Genomic DNA, 18123 nt, shown 5'->3' with positions numbered 1-18123 from the left:
CTCATTGATTAGAAGTGTCATTTTGACTCTCAATTCATCTATGATCTGTGTTCCATGGATTTATTTCTGCCTGGCATAATACCATTCTTGGCATAATACTACTATGTTTTAAATGTTATAGTTTATTTTGATGTCTGATGTTGTAAATCTCCACTGTCCCCCCCCCAAGATATCATGCACTATTCTTCTTATATATTTTGTCTTTAGAAACAGACTGTCAATTTTCATAAAAGTGCTACTGAGAATATGTGAAAATTCAAGGCATTTGGACTGCCTTGAATTATATCTCTACATTTAAGGAGAAATGACATTTTAAAAACATTTTGAAAATGAAAATATCTTTTATTTTCTTCAGGAAAGACTTATATAGTTTTCACCAACTAGGTCCAAGACATTTTTTATAGATTTATTTCTAGATATCTCATAATTTTTCTTGCTCTTATGAATAGAATATTTTTTCTCTAAATTTTTAATATTAATTTGATTATTGCTAGAGTATAAGAACACTATTATTTTGTATGTTGATTTTGTATGTGGCCATCTTGCTAAACTATCTTATTGGAGCACATGGATTTTTGTTCATTTTCTGCAATTTTCTGAGTAGGCAATCATCCATTATGAGAATAGCAATGATTTAGCCCTGTGAGGGTCAGTATTGCAGCCAATGAGGTTTATCCAAGGCACAATTATTGCTAATTGAAAATGGTGATAATTTTTTCTTCTATTTTGCAAAATTTATACCTCATTTTTTGTTCTTACTGTGAGCTCATTACTTTGTAATGCTGCATGATTAAAAGTTCCTTTGAGTCAAAACCTGTTCTAGATTCCAGCTCAGTGTTCTAGAGCTAAACAGAAAAAGGTAAATCATTTTCTATAAGACAAGCCTTCAAATATTTAAATATGTTTATCACATCCTCTCTTTTCCAGGATAAGCACCTCTATCATCTTCAATATATATGCTTTTCCCATCCTGACTCATCTCTTTCCAAATGCACTCTCTTTTGTAGATGTCCCTCTCAAAACATGGTGCCCAGAGTGGAAGGGAGTTCAGATGTTGTCTGACCAATGCAGAGTACATATAGAGAAACTAATTTTTACTAATTTGCATATAAAACTCCTCTCGATGTCCTGTAAAATTACAATGTTAGAGCTACATGGTTTTAACATATTATTTTTTGCAATGGAATCCTTTTTTTTTTAATTTGAGGGAGAGCATAAGAAAGGAGAGAGGCAGAGGGAGAAGCAGACTCCCCCCTGAGCATGGAGCCCAATGTGGGGCTCAATCCCAGGACCCCAGGATCATGACCCAAGGTGAAGGCAGAAGCATGATTAACTGAGTCACACAGGTGCCCCTGTAATGATTTCTTTTGCAAATGAAATCTTAGCCAGAATCCTAATTCTTAAAACACTTAAAAGTGGAGTTTCCCTTATGGAAAGGAGGGTGGGAGGTCATAGAAACTTCATGTCAGCTTTCTTCTTATTCCCCAAGGTAGCCCAAGAAGCATCCCAAGGATCTGAAAAGTATAGTTGGAAAACCATGAATTGAGTCTGATTTCTTCAGAGGGCAGTGTGGCCTAGAGAGGCAAAGTGACTTGCTGAGGTCACACAGTGACTTAGTGAAATAGATAGAACTAAACTCAGGTCTCTTAACTCCCATTCCAGAGATCTTTTCACTATGTCACTCTATTCCTCACTATTAACTCTCACACCTTAATGACTCATATTAGCCTTGGGATCAACGAAAATCCTAGGGCTGCTGTTAATACTCATCTTGCTCCATCATATATAATTGATTTTCAAAAATCTAAATGTGGAACTTGACATTTATTAAGTGCATTAAATATAATCTCTCCTGGAACACAAAGGAACATTAGAAATCTTTGCTTTTGGCCCATAAGTCCTGCCTTTATAAAAAAAAAAAAAAAAAAAAAAAAAAAAAAAAAAAAAAAAAAACTTTCTAAAACTTTTTTTAAAGATTTTATTTTCAAGTAATCTCTACACCCAACATGGCACTTGAGCTCACAACCCCAGATCGAGTCACATGGTCTACCGACTGAACCATCCAGGTGCCCCAGAAAACTTTCTAAAATCTTGATTCTGTTATTTAACATCATTTGATTTCGTTTGGCATGGCTAGTCAAGTAAAGCTACAATTCATTTCACTGACATTAAACTCCCAGTTCTTCAATTTGGCAATAAATGCATAATCAAAACCTAACTTCAAAAACTTCAGCCTTATATTTTATGGCATTTCTGCTCCTTTACCTGGAGAACTCATGCTCATCCATTGAGACCCAATTTTTGAGGCCATTTCTAATGTCACCTTCTCTGTGAAGTGTTATTATGCCCTCATATCCTCCTCTTAGAAACAGAATTGATGGGTCCCATGTTTATAATATACTAGAATTTTAATGACTAGCATACTTCAGTATTTTATGAATTCTTAAAGGGTCTTATGTATTACCTGCATCTCCAGACAGTGAGCCTGGGATGGCTGGACTACGGTGACTGCCTACTGAGAAGGATTGCACAGCAGGGAGGAACTCAGCACTAGTGTGTTGTGAGGGGTCAATGAGTTCTGCCATGGCCTCAGAAAGGAAGTATTTTGCTAACCCTGGCCCAGGGCATAGTCAGTACACAAAATATGTTTTTGAAACTATATTTTTATATCCCCCACAGATATCTAGATGTTTTATCAAAAGAAAAGGTAGCTGGGCATTTGTGTCTAGTGAACCTAATTTCTCCTGAGTGCTCACAAACAATATTCTAATAGTCCTTTTGCAGTATTTTTCTGGGTATCAGCATCAAGTTAATTATTGGTTTATATTTTCTGAGATAAACTTCTTTTCCTTTTCAAAAAGTAGGACAACATTTTCTTGTCTTTAGCCTTCTGGCGCCTCTTCCATTTTCCAAGAACTTTCCAGGTGGTGGTGACTCATTTGGAGAAAACGGCCCCATTCACTCGGACCTTTCAACAGCATTGTTTGTCATGGTCAGGGGCCATGACTAGGAGAGCTGTTTCTTGGAAAAAGTATATTTGAATTGGGCAAATCAGAGGCTTAAGTCAGGATGGCCAATAAATGTGTTATTGACAGAGGCCTGGCCTAGAACGACAGCCAAGTCTAGGGAGGCAGTTTTCTCTGAACTATGGCCCAGCAAGCATTTCAGATGGCTCTCCCTGTCTCTCTTCCCTTCCCCTTCTTTTGGCTTCATGTTCTCCTCTTGCTGTAGTTTGTCTACTCTGAGCTGAAGTTGGATGGCTAAAGCATAACCTCAGCACAAAAATGACCAGAAGAATGCACATCTGCCCTTGAGTTCCAGATGAGGGCCTAGGTCAGTAACTGTTAATGACAGAGATAATAAGCAAAATAGGAAACAATTTCAAGAAATTGAAGATATTAGGTTAATCACAGATGTACCTTAAGCTGTATGTATGTGAAAGAGAGAGATCAGCTTTGGAGACACACACACACACACACACACACACACAAATACAGTAAAATGGCGATTCGTTAGCATGCTAAAAAGAAATAAATGTTCTGTGAACCTCCTAGATGCCCAGTCCTGTGCTAGCCTGGGAGGGTGCAAAAACACGATCCTAAAGATGTTGCAATAACATGATGATTTTTTTCTACCTTGATAGGGGAATAGCAAACAGTCAGGGGTTGATGTTTAGCTGTTTTTTCCCCCAAATCTTTGCTTGAACGAAATTTGGAACCAAAGTACAAGTGAATTTTTGAAAAGGTTAACCTTTAGTGACTGGAAAATGAAATTCATCCAAATGCTGTGTTCCAACCATGTACTAAATGACCCTTGATCCACTGTAAATGTGGAAAAAATGGGATTCAAGTGACCGTAGCTTGTCTCCCGAACCCCATGCTGGAGCTTGCTTTGTGGAAGCTGCAACAAGCCTGGTCTTCATTGGGTTCTTGTCCCCTCTGTGTGGATCTTACCACTTATTTGAGTAAGAGGGACAGTGAGAAGTGGACCCTCAGCCCTCCAAGGGGTTGTCCTGTTGCTGTCAACCATTGAAAGTCTGATTCCTGAACCCAGCAGCCCATGCAAGGGATGACTGTAAACAGGGGCTGCTTTGCTCTCAGTGGAAAGGTTTGAGTTGAGCTCCTTCCAGGCGATCACACTGGCTGCCATTTTATACAGTCTATTTCTGTCTTCCTGTACACATCCCTCAATTTGCATTCCTGCTTAAACTTGCCACTAGTCCTGCCTCTCTGTGTGGGAGGTGGAATGGATTTAAGAGGGGGAAAAAAAAGGACTTTTTGTGAGGAGGGGGAGAATATAGAAGTTTCACTAGCTGTTCCTCCTGGATGTCTTCAGAGAACGATTTTGTCTCCTGGCCTCCTTGAGAGTTGCCAGAGAAGCTCTCTTTCTCACAGGAATCATCCTAACTTCCTTGTGTATTTGACTTTTAGATGCATTTGAACCAATTTGGCTCATTAAACAAAGTGATTTGAATAATGGGAAGGTGAACTAAAAGAAAGTGGAAATGGAATGTTAAAGATGGTTTACATGAAGAGAGTACTTTGAAAAGATCATCAAAGGCTCTCAGGCATCCTTTATCAAATGTTAAGGGATAGGAGATGTCTGCTATTAGAGCTTTATTTCTTAGGGTTCAGTTATAGTCATCTCTAGGCATTACCTACAACCTTGGGCAGGATGCAGATTAAGCTATGAATACTCTAGCATCTAGAAATTAGTTTTCAGAAATGGGCAATCAACTCATCCTTTCCCAGCAACCAGTTGGACTGGTTGTCAGTATATTGGACTTGGATTATTTCCCCCATTCTTAAGGGAAACTAATTTAATTGTGTAAGTTTTCAATCTTAACAGGCTCAAAAAACAATTGCTGTGATTCAAAACTTGGAACTGTGAGGCAGTTTAGAAGCTTGTGTAAACAAGGTCCCAAAGTCAACTTTTCAGACCATTAAATGTAGGTCAGAGGCAAGAAAAGAATTAAACTGTGACAGAAGGAACTCAACCAAGGAGTTTCCACCAGACTGACAGCTCCTCGAGGACAAGAGCTGTGTCTTATTCCCTGTTACCCAACGGTTACCATGGTGGCTAAATTCTCATAACCACTCAGTGAATGCTGTTCAATGAGTAATTGATTGAGAAAAACTTTGTGACTAAAAGATCGATTCTGGAATTCATTACCAAATCATGTTAGGGAGTCCTTTGCTGTAGAGATTTTATAAAAGGAGATAGGTACAGCTACGCTTAGGATGTAGAAGTAAAGTGTTTTGTAGGAACAGAGAAAAACAGTAGACTTTCCTTTTAGTCCTTGGGTGCTATGAAACACAATGAAGATAGTTCACATGAGATTCTCTGTCTCTCTCTCTATCTCTGGCTCTTTCTCCCTCACTCCTGTGCATCTCTACCTCTTTGTCCTTGTCTTTGTCAAAACCCGATTTACTTTACCACCTTTGTATGGTCCCTCCTTACCCACCTCCATTTCCCCTTAGGTCACACATCTTTTGGAAAATAATTATAATAATTTGCATTCACAGAACACTAATGCTTTTCAACACACTTTTATATGCACTATTGTTTTGTTCCAAGTTGAAAAAAAAATACAGCTATAGTAATATGAGTTCCATTTAAAAGAGGAATAAAGTGTGGGTGACTTGTGCATGATCACATAGCAATGTGTGACTGAACCAGGACAAGGAGCTAGTCCCTTTGCACCAATATCACCCTGAGTCTCAAAATTCAGAAGTAAAAGTTTGTTAGCAATACAGCAGTTACTCCTACTTGCCTCCATGGCTATAATCCTCATACTTTGTGTTGTTGTTCCAAATTCTTTTCTTGTACTCCTTTGTATGCATATGAGACTGACACTTGGGAAAGGACCAAATCAGACATTATCTCAACTATGGGTCTCAGTTTATCCTCAGTGTTTATTGTTTTTTTTTTCCCCCAACATGAAGTACATGCTTGATGAGATTAAAAACAACATTGTGTAGTACGTCTTTCTGTCTCTCCTTAAGCCAACTGACACAGAAGTCTTCTGAAATATGCTTCATCAGAAAGCACCTTCTCCATCTTTTTCTTACAGCTTTTTTTGACAGTCACAGAAGGAGTACCTCTTATACTAGTTGATAGTTCATTGAGTCTTTCCCTTCCTGGGACTGGCAACTTTCTCACACAGATTTAAGAGGCAACTGGTCTAGGGTAATTACCAGCCCAAACTCCATTTGGTGTCCCAGAATGGAATGAGTAAAGCAGTGTTGTACTGAGTACTGAAACCATGGATGAAGTTGGACCTCAGAGCCTGGGAAAGATGCCAGGACTAGAAGAGCCAAGGGCTTTGCAAAACCCAGAGGTCTAGGAAGGCTGTGAGTCATTAACCAGCCAAGCAGTTAGGAACCAGGAAATAAGCTTCTTAGTGGGGTTAAAGTAAGGTGAAAGGTCAAAAACTCAATAGCAATGGACAATGGTAACAACAATAAACCATCCTGAGAAATGAGATGAATTCTGCTTTAGCCCAATAGCCTGCTGACATTGAGCTGGCTCTAGAGAGTTGCCAGTCTACCATCCACAGGTGGAAGCAAGGGGATCATATTTACAGCTGGGGAGCGGAGAATGTTATGGTTGTAGCAAAGGTAACATCTTGACAGTTGACAGATGCCCTAGAGCAGGGTTTCTCCAGCCTGGTGCTATTGATGTTTTGGCCCAGATCTTTCTTTAGTTCTTTGTTGTGTGGCTCTGTTCTGTGCATTGTAAGACATTTAGCAGCAAGTCTGGTCTCTACCCACCAGATGTCAGTAATACCTCCACCACCAGGTTGTGGCAACCCAAAATGTCTCCAGATATTACCCAATGTCTTTAGGGGAGTTAGAGGGAGGCAAAATGGCCCTGGGCTGAGAACTGCTCTGGAATCTATGGATTGTGAAAGCTCATTGGTCTTGAACTTTCTAGGATTCACTGGCTTCTAATTATACTTAGAACAAGGAATTTAAGGTTGCAGGCAGAGGCATCTACAATTCCATCCTTCCCCAATGTCCTTTCACATCTAATGCCTGACTCAGCTCTTCCATTAAGCACTATGTAGTTCCTAAGAACCCTGAACCCTCAGAATTTTCCTCTAGTCTTATTTAATTGCAAACTTAAGGATAGACAGCTCCTGGTTTTCCTTCTTGGTTTGCATGCAAATTGGGATAAGTTTGAAAACACGTTTTTATTTTTTGCAATAGAATTCAAAAGGCATGGTACGTTTCTGTTTTCTTATTTGCCTTGGGCTTTTACTTCTTCATTTCCATTTGTTTCTGACTTTCAAGCTATGGCATCCTCTTCAGTTAAAGTCCGTAGCTGATGAGGTAGGACACCCAGAGGCTAGAAACAAAGGAGAGAGGATGGGGGAAGAACTGAGTCTAGGAATCTCTGCTCTGGATAATAGTTGCGAGAATATTGTACCCACTTATTTATCTTCCAACTCAGCCTGTTTTCTTACCACCACATCATACTGACCCTTTTTTCAAAATGTGAAGAAGCAGTCCATGAAGTTTTGTTCCTCATTGTATCCCTTGTGGTGGATTTTCACATCTATCAGTAGTAGGAGTCTTATAAAGGCCTGTCAGAGCATCTTTGTGGACTGAAACATGACACAGAAAAGACCAAAGGGCATAGTGCAAATAACCATAGATCAGGAGTCCAAATCCACGTTCTATTCCCTGTCTTCCTCTTTATTGACATTTGAGCTTGCAAATTACCTTGCCTTGGCTGAGCTTCAGGTTCCTCATATGTAGGCTGGAACCACCCATTTGCTTACATGGTAATTTTACAGTTCAGATGAGACAGTGAGGTGAAAGCAGCATGAAACATGTAAAAGCTTTTACATATGCAAAATGGTTTCATCATTGCTTAATTGCAGTTCACACCTCTTCATTTATTCTTGCCCAGATGTTACAGGAACCCACTGGGTGGATGGCACATTCAAGGCCATGATAACAGTTCCTTTCTCTTGCCTGCAGTGAGATACCTCCTCCCCAGGCCTTTCTCTTCAGATTTGCTCTCTACTTTCTACCCTGCCCTGTCCTGCTCCATGCCCTAGGAAGCTGACCCATGTCAACAGGCTCCCTTGTCTTCTGAATTCCAGTTGTGTTTAGCTCATGGGGAACACTGGCAGATAGGAGAAAAATAACATTAAGCTATTTATTCCCTGGCCCCTTGCCTAAAAAGTTGTTGGGCGTCTTTTGACTGAAGGTCATAGCTCCAATCAGGGAGTTCTTTTCATATCATTTTTATGCTCTCTCCTTTCTCTGGGTTCTGGTAACTTCCACCTCCCCCCTCTCTCTCAGGAATAAGGGTGATAATGGACCCCACTGTTACTAATCCTGGGATACTGCTGTATCCCCTGTGGCTTCTTTGTACCCTGCCCATACTTTTGTAAGCAATTCCCTTTGTTAAACTACTCGGTTTATCCACTCTGAATGTGACATGGATTTCTTACTGGGACCCTGCCTGGGACACCCAACCAATCTCTTTCTTTTCTTCTCCCCTGATTTTTTTTTTTTTTTAGTACTAAAATCTAGTCTGATAAAGGAGGGACATTATATAAGGAGTGCAGTAGGTTTATGGCCATTAGCATTCGGGGCAGCCATATTGAGAATCAGCTCCTAAGTCACCAGGTTAGAACATTTGCAACTGAGCTATATATTCCTTACCAGTTGGGTAGTCCATGCTCTTGTTCTTGCTCCAACCAACCACTGAGGCACATTTAGAGGCCATGACTCTTATGTCTACTCTCTCCCACAAAGTTCATATCCTTGCTAAATTCCAGCATCCTGGGAGGCAACCATCTGATGCACACTCCAGTCCCTGGTTTGCTGTAAATCAGTTTGCACCCCTTTGCTTCCCTTGGACTTAGTTTGCAGAGAATGAGCTTACATCCTTTTGCTTCCCTTGGACTGGAGTCTCAGGAAGCCTGGGAAGGGGGGGTACAGTTAAGCCTCTGGGATTCCACCACAGCTGCCAGCATTCGGGCCCTGGTGTCTCTGCTCATTAACTGTGTCCAACTTGGAATGTTGCAGAAACTGTCAGAGCTAGAAGAGACCTCGGAAATCAACTAGTCCAGGGGTTCTTAGGATCTATAGATGGGCTTCAGGGAAATATTTAAGCCCTGAAATGATATGAAAAATTAGCTATCTATCTACATATATGCATTTTTCTGAGAAGATCCATAGCTTTTATCAAATTCTCCAAAGGGCTTGTAACACAAAAAAGAAGTCACAGACCTCAAAAGGTTCCAGAGCAGCACCCTCACCTTAACAGCAGGGGAAACTCGGACCCAGAGAGAAAGCAAATTATCTGATTCCACAGTGAGTCAAAGGCAGGATTTCACCCAGGATCTAATAAGATATTAACTTCCTTTTTGAAACAAACTTTTCCTTTCTCTACTGAATTCCAAAGCCATATTCCCACTGTACTTCATGCATAGCAGACACCAGATAACTTGTTAAATGCAACTGATCATTGCAATGGGCTCTACAAGTAAACTCTCTTATTTTAATTGACCCTGCTGAACAGAATCTGGACTTGTGTGGGGCTCAGGGCCAACCTTAGAGCTTAGTGGTGCCAAGGGATCAAGCAGGGTTTTTCCACCCCAGTTCTCTCTGATGAATGGAGTTCTGTCTCGTCCCTGTTTCTCTGAGCCAACTTGTCCCCAGGGCCCTGTGGAAGGGCAGGTGTTGGTCCTGGGCATGGACTCAGCAGCCCAACTCCAGTGCCTCTGCAGCTGTTCTCATCCCTACGAGGCCCCCAGTGGGAGCTGACACAGAGACTCTTGGAAAATGGCAAAGAAAAGCTAAGGAAAAAACACCCTTGAGCATTGAGGGGTTGCCAGGCTTCCAGGGGAGCTGGCACTGCCTAGCTCAGGTTATTAAATCACAACCATCTTCTGGAAAATAGAATAGAAAGTCTTGCTCCTTCCCATCCCCCCTTCTATGCTCTCCCCTCCCCAGGGCATAGATATTTTCATACTACCCAGAGTGCCCTACTGGATTTCCCTACCCAGGTCTCCTCACCTAGGAAATAAATGTTTTTGCTGTGTAACTTAGGTAACCCATGTGTCAGAGTGAAAGAAGGAGTCCTGAGGCCTAGTATCAACTCTGTACTAACCAGCCCTGAGGTCTTGCGCAAGTCATTTAACCTTGATGGGCTTTCATGCTTCGTTAATTAAAAAAAAAATGGGGCTAATGAACCAAATGAGGTAATGGAGGTGAGATCATTTGACAAATGCAAAACAACAAAAGGTCATTATGACCTTTGGCCATTCAGAGATAAGTTGTTTTTAAAGGCAGAAAGAATCATCTGGAGAACTGATAGCCCAGCGGAGATCTGGATTTCAGTTTTGCCAGGGAAATTCCAGAAGGAAGGTGGAAGGAGAGTCACCTTCCAATGGCTCTGCGAAATCTGTTGACAGAAACTCAATCTATTCCTGAAGTTTTACGTGCTATTATACATTCCAGAGACCGATGAGAAGAGCTTCTAAGGACCAGTCACTCTTCACCAGACGAGGAAAAGAATAGCCAAGTCAGGTCTAGTGCTAGGGGATCAGAGGGAGTTAGCCTCACTGTGACGTGACATAGAAATAGGTAGACCAGCTTGCAGAGGGGCATAGAATTCCCAGAGGGTGGTGCAAGACAGTGGGAACAGAATATCCATCTCTCCCCCCACAAGCATCCAGTGGACACTGTTTCCTAAGGCCCTCGGGATGGGTCACATGTTAAAGCTAAGCAAGACAAAGGAAATCAGAGATATGGTCAGTGGCTTCAAGAAGTAGATGCTTTGAAGGATGAAAGAGTGAGATAGGACAAAACTCATAGGGCAACTAAAGTGCTTAATAAATTGTCTTTAGTTGGGGCAGCAGCTTGACAGCTCATTGTTTTATACATATAACTAGAAAGCATTCAGGGATTTTTGGGTGTATTACATTACTAAGGGTTTTTAATTGTGGTAAAATATAGATTACAAAGATTCACCATTTAACCATTTTATATGTGTAATTCAGTGGGATGAATTATACTCACAGTGTTGTTCAACAATCACTACTCACCAGTTCAAGAACTTTTTCATCACCCTTGACAAAAATTATGTAAGTATGAAGTAATAACTACCCAGTCACCCTTTCCCTTAGCTTCTGGGAACTTCTAGTTTACTTTGCATCTCAATGATTTTGTCTCTTCTAGATATCTCATGTAAGTAGAATCAAACAGTGTTTGTCCTTTTGTGTCTGGGTTATTTCATTTGGCATAATGTTTGCAAGGTCCAGGCCACATGTATCAGAGGCATTCCTTTTGTGGTTGGATTGTATGAGTACTGTGTGATTCCTTTGTAAGTATTTAGTTTATCCATCCCTCCATTGCTGGACACTTGGATTGTTTCTACCTTTGGGCTATTGTAAATAATGCTCTAATGAACATGGCATACAAGGATCTATTCAGTTCACTACTTTAAATTTTTTTTTTTTGTATATACCTAGAAGTGGAAGTGCTGGGTCTTATGTTGTGATAATGCTATTTATACGAAATATATATATTTGGTCTTTGTCCTGTTTCTCTCAAAGAGTGCCTAAAAATTACTTTAGATATTAAATATAATATAATATTAGATACCGTAAATATCCTAAGGGATGAGTGACAAATGTGTCTTTTCTTATGTTAATGAGGAGACTTTGGGAAACCACCTAAGGATATGGGCTGGTTGAGGAGAGAATCAACCCAGTGATTTGTAGTGGAAATTTTAGTCCCACCTCCGATCTCTGGAGAGGGGAGAGGGGCTGGATATTGAATGGATCACCAATGGCCAATGATGTAATCAATCATGCCTGTGTAAAGAAGCCTCCATAAAAAAACAAAAAAAGAAAATTTTAGGAGAGCTTCTCCCTTGGTGAACACACAGAGAGGCAGGGAGAGCGACACACTCAGAAGGCTTGGAAGCTATGTGTCCTTTCCCCATTCCTTGCCCTAAGCATCTCTAAGGAAGTGCAAGCTAATAAGAGAAGGCAAAATATTCAGTCCCTTGGCTATGACTATATATAATAGATAAACTAAAAGTAAAAGACGAAAGTGTGTCACACCATGATGCTTGGCCAAATGCAGATTTCTGTGAGTCTGAGCTTGGGCCACTAGCCTCAAAGCTGCTGCCACCCCTGCAAAGTAAACATTGTGCAGGGGCCACAGAAAGTCCTTTTAAGATCTCTGATCACCAAGAAGGTAGTCAATGTGGGGGAAGGACCAAACAAATAAACTACTGGAACCAGGGAGTGTAGTGTGAAGGAATTGTTTCATTTTGTGGATCATTCATTTTGTCTCATCAGCTTCATTGAGGAGCTTTTATTGAAATGGATTATGAGAGTGACTAATTTAGGGTCTGTGTCTTTGGGTGTGAATGCTGCAGAGTGGAACAGCCTTCCTTTGAGAGTTTGCAGCACAAAGCTTGTTCTAACACAGGTCTGGAGTTCAAATCTATGGTCTTCATGTCACGAGGGAAAGCACTACTGAGAAAGGTGGCCCCATATTGTTAGTGCCTCTTGGCACCTGGCAGAAGCAAATTTACATCTTTTTTGGAGGAAAGCAACCCAAATCTAGACCCCTCAATATTCCTTAAGACCTAGTTCAACCAAATAGCTCACGATAAGAAAAAAAAAAAAATGTATCTATCAAACATATAAGAAAACAAGCCACCACAAGGGAGAGTTAGCTCAAACAACAGTTTTGGATTCCCAAGGACTTTAGATACTAGAATTAATCAGATAGAGGACATAAAACAACTCCAGATGGATTGTTTCAAGAAACAAAACATGTAATCAAAATGGGATAAGAAAGAGATTATCAGCTATGACCAGGCAAATTTTGGGGAAAAATTAAATAGAATTCAGTGAGTGGGCCAAACAGCAAATTAAACACATCTGAAGAGAGAAAGAGTGAACTGGCAGATATGAAGATTTTTTTTTTCCAGAATGAAATACTGAGAGATAAGAAGGTGGAAAATATAAAGGTGAGGTTGAGGCATGAAAGAAAGACTAGGAGGGCCTACCACATGCTGGATTTGGACATGACCCTGGGGGATGATCTAATATGTAACAAGGAATGGTGAGCAAATAAACTGGTAAATATGTAGGTAAATCTGAACAGTATTAACTGTATAAAGTCACACAATAATGACTAATTTGTGGAGTGAAATAAAAGAACTAAGAGTGGGCGCCTGTGTGGCTGAGTGGGTTAAGCCTGGGATCGAGTCCCACATCAGGCTCTCTGCTCAGCGGGGAGCCTGCTTCCCTTCCTCTCTCTCTGCCTGCCTCTCTGCCTACTTGTGATCTCTCTCTGTCAAATAAATAAATAAAATCTTAAAAAAAAATAAAAGAACTAAGAGTCTAAGCAACAACAGCACATAAATTGAGGGTTGCACAGACTTATATACGTGATTCTTTAGATCTGATTGTCAAGAGGCAGCTAGCTCTGTGAACATCCTGGAAGATATTCCATTCTCCAGGTACAGGGAGCTTTCAGAGTGAAGGCCCAGGAGGAGGAAAGGTCTTGATATGTTTGAGTGGCAGAAAGCAGGTAGTCTGACTGGAGCTGGCCAGCATGTTTGGTATAAGACATAGGTATAAAAGTATAGGTATAAATGTATAAAAGTAGAGCCAAGGCCAAAAGCTCAGAGTTTATTCTCTCTAAAATGGACAGGCTGAAGGATTTTAAACAGAAGAGTGATATGACTGATTAAAATTATGAAGTACAGGGGTGCCTGGGTGGCTTAGTCTTTAAGTGTCTGTCTTCGTCTTAGGTCATGGTCCCAGAACCCTGGGATCAAACCCCACATTGGGCTCCCTCTTCAGTGGGGAAGCCTGCCTGCTTCTCCCTCTCCCACTCTCCCTGCTTGTGTTCCTTCTCTCGCTGTCTCTCTCTCTCTCTCTCTCACTCTGTGTCAAATAAATAAATAAGTAATCTTTTTTAAATGAATTTTTTAAAAGTTTTTTTTTTATTATTTATTTGACAGATCACAAGTAGGCAGAGAGGCAGGCAGAGAGAGAGGAGGAAGCAGGCTCCCCGCTGAGCAGAGAGCCCGATGTGGGGCTCGACCCCAGGACCCTGGGATCACGACCTGAGCCGAAGGCATAGGCTTTAACCCACTGAGCCACCCAGGCGCCCCAAATAATCTTTTTTAAAAAGTATTTAAAATTTGTCAGAGAGAGAGAGAGAGAGAGGAGCACAGGCAGACAGAATGGCAGACAGAGGCAGAAGGAGAAGCAGGCTCCCTGCTGAACAAGGAGCTCGATGTGGGACTCGATCCCAGGATGCTGGGATCATGACCTGAGCCAAAGTCAGTCTCTTAACCAACTGAGCCACCCAGATGTCCCAATAAATAATCTTTTAAAAAATAAGAGCAAAATAAAATTGTGAAGTACAGTCTTGGCCATGGTAGGGAGAGCCATATGAGTGTATGTGTTTGGGGTTGTGAGGATGTGCTGCTAAGACACCAGTTATGAGGCTATTGTACTAGGCTATTGTACTGGCTATTGTACCAGTTATGGGGCTATTGTACTTAACCCGCTGGACTAGGCCAGTGACAACACGGAGGGGGAAATATAACCACTAGTAACAAATGACTTTTAAGTTTTAGATTTGGGCAACTGGAGGAATTGTGGTACCATTTAGAGGAGGAGGAGAAATGAGTTTAGTCTTGGACAGATTTAAATTTGGGATGCCCATTCCTCCATCTTGGTTAAGTGGAGCTCTCAAGAAGGCAGTTGAATATGAGTCTTGAGTTCAATGATAAGAAGGGCCTAGTGATATTAATGTGTGAGTCATCAGTATATAGATAGTATGTAAAGCCTCGGGGGCTGGACATGATGACCTAGTAAATAAACGGAAATAAAGAAGAGAGGGGAAGAAAAAGAAGAAAGGATATCTGAGAACTGAGTACTGGGGCTTTCAAAAATGGAGCAGTCTGGAAGAAAAAGAGAATCCAGCAAAGGTGGTTGAGGTGGGAGAAAACCCAGAACGCTGTGGGATCACAGAAGTGGAGAGAGGTAAGTATTTAAGGATGAGGACTTGCTCAACTTATGCCCGGTATTGCTAGGAGGTTGAGTAAGATGAATCCAGAGATGTGACTGTGGGCTCTGACAACATGGAAATCATTGTTGACTTTGACAAGAGCAGCCTTGTAGAGTGAGGGAGATGGAAGCCTGGTCGGATTGGGTCAAGGGGAGAACTGGAAGTGTGGAAGAGAACATAAGATACTATAAATATAGAGGTAATTTGAAAATGGTAAAAATATTTTACAAATGCAAGTGGCATTGTTATTTTGTCACCAGAGATTTTAGGGAAGTTCAAGGCATTGAATAAACATATCTGTGCCAATGGAGGTCCTGCAGAACCAAGGAGCTGTTTACCAAGGCAAAAATGCTGTCATGAGAAACCACAAGTAAGACTTCAAGATAACTATAGGAAAACAACGTTGATAAAAAAGCCACCGTGGTCTCAGAAACATTGTCTCAGCTCACCAAGCCAACCCTATGCCAACCTCTGGAGCCCCACCAGGGCTGCAGGCAGGAAATGTTCCAGAATAAGAATGGTGGTAACTTTTAGAAAAAGCTGCATCTGTAATGTTTACTGAATATTTCATTAACTCATTTTGCAAAGCTTGCCAGCCACTCTCTCCATGCACTGGGCACACTGTTGGCAAGACTGGAGAATCAGTGTGGTTTGTCTTCCTTGCCACAAGATTCCCTCTTCTTCACCACTGAGGCCACACCTCTTCCCATAGGCACTCTCTGCCCTTCCCTTCACTCTGCATCTCACCAGTAGGCAACTGTATGCTTTGTTTGCAAGGCTGGTGGATGGGTCCAGGCACTTGTGCTTTGGAGAGTTAAAATCTCTGGGACCATAGCTGATGAGATGCAGGTCTTCTTTTCTAGGGCTATTGAGAAAAGACCAGTTCCTGCCTTGATGAAGTTACCTAGAATATCCTTTACTCCTATCTCCATCCACCTGTATTCTACACATCCCTCAAGACTCAGATTCTTTGGAATCTTCTCCTCTGTCACCTTCTTTCCAACTTCTCATGATTAGAATTGTTTTCTTTGTCTTCTGTGCTCCCCTTGATCTTCATGTCTCTGTAATAGGGCTAACAGCCTACCTCATATTCCAATTATTTGTGTGGTTCTGACTTGCTTATTATGCTGGTGACTCCAAAAGCAGGGTACTTTTATTGTCCATGTGTGTATCTCTCACAGAGTTCTTTGCCATAGTAAGAACTTCATGAATGAATATTAGTGGACTTGAACTTTCAGTGAAAATATTTGGCATGTTGAAAGTGAGTTGCATACATATATAAGACCTTACTTCCTGAGATAGCATTTCTTGCTGCATACTTAGATCATGAAATAGAGAATCTACTCTAGAAGACCTAACTTCCAGGGGCACCTGTATGGCTCAGCCAGTTAAGGTGTCCAACTCTTGGTTTCAGCTCAGGTGGTAAGCTCAGGGTCGTGATCTCTGGATCATGAGATTGAGTCCTGTGTTTGGTTCTGTGCTCAGTGGAGAGTCTGCTTAAGATTCTCTCTCTCCCTCTCTCCCTCTGTCCCACACCCCAACCTCAAAATAAATAAATTTGTCTTTAAGAACTAACTGCCAGTATCTGGATATGTGGAGAGTCTAATCAAGCTGAAAATTGAGTTACAGAGTGAATTTGTCTTTTGCAGCTAATATGCCTGCCAGTCTTTCTTTCTTTTTTTTTTCTTTAAATGAAGAACACTTGAATTAATGGTTCCATGTTAGTATGGGTTGATTTTATTGATTTTGTGCTGACAGTTGATTAATTACAAATACAGGCATCATGCTTTTTTGTTCTTGTCCCTGACTTAAAAACGCAGGTGTGACTCATACAAAAGCTGATGTCACAAAGACCCTTGATTTCTGAGGATGCTGTAAGTGGTATCATAATGATTATTAGATTTACCACTTCTTTTGCCACCTCATGACAGAAATGTTATCTCAAAAAACTCAGTTGCAAAATTTTTCATTTGCCACGTAAGTGAAGCTGGACTTTCTGTCACCTTACCTCCATGGAATTTTACAAAGCAGGTGTGAGTGTGAGTTTCATTTGGAAATTATTTCTTACACTCCATTCTTCTCCTTATCCTCCTTTTTCTCCTTGTCATCCTTCCCTGCCACATACTCGGTTGCCAGTTACAGCACTGAATAGGAATCTTCTTATCTTGGGACCCTTGGGTGGCTCAGTCAGTTGAGCATCTGCCTTCAGCTCAGATCATGATCCTAGGGTCCTGGGATTGAGTCCTTCATCTGGCTCCCTGCTCAGTGTGGAACCTGCTTCTTTCTCTGTCTGCCATTCTCTCTCTCTCTCTCTCTGACAAATAAATAAAATTTTAAAAAGGGAATCTCCTTGTCTGTAGACTCATACAGTACATATAGATGCTTTCTCTTTTCTATCTAGTAAAGTGTTCTATTGAGTATCCAGCACTGATTAGGACAAAGGGGGACTCTCCTGTTTTAGGCTCTGTGTAAGCATTTGACATCAGGGCTTTAGGAAAAGCACCCCCTCTCAGGCAATTGAATTGCTTTGTCCTGAATTGACTCAAGACAGCCTGAGCACTAGTCTCGACTCTGCCATGAGCCATCTCTGTACCCTTGGGCCACTTTGACTCTTTGTGTTTTGGGTTCCTCATATTTAGGATGGAGAGCCTTCTATTTCCTCAACTTTGTAACAAAGGCAGGGAGAGCTGTTGTGTCTCAGCATCCAAGGCCTTTGGAAAAGCTGGGTATTCACAGGCACACTGTGAACTTGTCTACATTTGGGAGCCGGTAAAATGTAGGGAGGGATCACACAAGAAACCTGATGCTGAACAGCTGGATTGCAAAATACATGTTTTAGAAGCCAGCCACACCATTATGAGTTTGTCAGAAGCATAGGGGGCTTTGCCTTTCTTAGAATCTCCCCAAAGGAGGGGTTATCCAAAAGCCTTTCCCAGAGCCTGGGTGGGGGCAAAAAGGCTTGGGGTTTAAGGAGGGTGGGTCATGGTAACAGCAATGCCCAGAGCAATCTGTGAGGGCTTTGTTGTCTTACAGTAGGATATCATGGCGT

At 41.3% G+C, this 18123-nt stretch overlaps 1 protein-coding gene and 1 non-coding gene across 3 annotated transcripts in view; both read left to right on the top strand.

The window, feature by feature from the left end:
• Window positions 1-18123, top strand: part of DCX (doublecortin) — a 108452-nt gene that overhangs the window by 52448 nt on the left and 37881 nt on the right. The window lies entirely within an intron of this gene.
• On the top strand, window positions 637-780 carry LOC131822260 (U4 spliceosomal RNA). The gene has a single exon (XR_009350144.1). It is a non-coding gene; the product is annotated as a U4 spliceosomal RNA (small nuclear RNA).

This window comes from Mustela lutreola, chromosome X (assembly GCF_030435805.1).
Source record: "Mustela lutreola isolate mMusLut2 chromosome X, mMusLut2.pri, whole genome shotgun sequence".
Classification (NCBI taxonomy): Eukaryota; Metazoa; Chordata; class Mammalia; order Carnivora; family Mustelidae; genus Mustela; species Mustela lutreola.
This window is presented reverse-complemented; position numbering and strand designations above follow the sequence as displayed.